We start from the raw sequence: 1,369 nt of genomic DNA, 5'->3' as shown, positions 1-1,369 counted from the left end.
TTTACCAATGAAATAACCCAGCTGTCCTCCAATATTTAAACCAGGAAGAACACTGATTATCCAGTGTCAATCTCAGTACAAAGTCCATAAAAAGCATAAAGAACCACTAAAATCCGACTCCTTCCTTAAGAATGCGAGGTTAAAAAGGCCAGAAACATATGACCAATTACTAGTTGAATAAAACATAGTAATATTGCATCTATAGGATCTGGCATCGAACATACATTCCAGTGATGTTAGGCCCCATGCATTGAACACCCAACCAATTCTCACCGCAAGGATCACCTGCACTTTGAAACCATCCTGCAAGGGGAGGTATCCCAGGTTTGTATATAGAACATTTATCGCAAATACTGCAAAACAAACAAACCTACGACCATTAAAAAACATGTTCCAATTTCTAATATTCGACCGTCTGCTACACAAAAAGTTTTGAAGGTTATTCTAGTATAAACTGAACAAACCTTATGAAATAATGAGTCATAAGATTATGGATTTGAGACTTCTGCGATTTGTGTTCTGTGTGGTTGTATCTTCTGGATTCATCGCATCTGTTGTTTTAGTGCATCGACGTTTCGAACCAGCCTCTGTGGTTTCAATAATTCTCATCCTGATGATGAACCACAGAGGCTGGTTCGAAACGTCGATGCACTAAAACAACAGATGCGATGAATCCGGAAGATACAACCACACAGAGTCATAAGATGTCATCACAGAACATTGCCTCTCAAGAATCAAATAATTGAGAGAGATATACATATCAGAAACAAAGCTACCACAAACATCACTAAAAGCTTACCATCTTGGCTGTCTGTAAAGCCATGTGTTAAAGAGAGATTCAAAACAAGAAGCAGTCCAGCCAAAATCAATAAAGAGTATTTTGCAAGTAGCCTGTCCATCGCAGACTGTTCCAAAACCCCTGCCGCTATTCTATATTTCACAGTTTCTTTCTACTGAGGACTTCATCAATGGTCCTTACTTCATCAATGGTCCTTACATATATTTTGCAAATTTTACAATTAACTCTCGCGGTTTCCTTAAAATAAAGTAAAGAGGTGTATTCAAGTTTGACCCACAATTGTTCCACTTCTGCTACAAGAAAGTAGTTTAGATCCCATAAAATTTTCCAAGGAAGGGTTTCAGAGAGTAACTGCAAAACAAGAAAGTTACTAGAGATCAATGCAGAAGAAGGTGTGATTTAAATGGAAAGAAGTTAGCTATTAAAATTGAAACGAATGAAGTCCACATGGGGTAGCTCAAGTGGCAAGGGCCGTGGAAATGAAGTCTCACCGAACCGGAAGTCTTGGGTTCAAATCTTGGGCTACCCTTCCCCCGTAGAGGGGTACATAATGGACATGTAAATCGGAGA

Source organism: Pinus tabuliformis, chromosome 3_1, assembly GCF_031772625.1.
Source record: "Pinus tabuliformis cultivar Carrire ecotype Pingquan chromosome 3_1, CPIR1, whole genome shotgun sequence".
Classification (NCBI taxonomy): domain Eukaryota; kingdom Viridiplantae; phylum Streptophyta; class Pinopsida; order Pinales; family Pinaceae; genus Pinus; species Pinus tabuliformis.
This window is presented reverse-complemented; position numbering follows the sequence as displayed.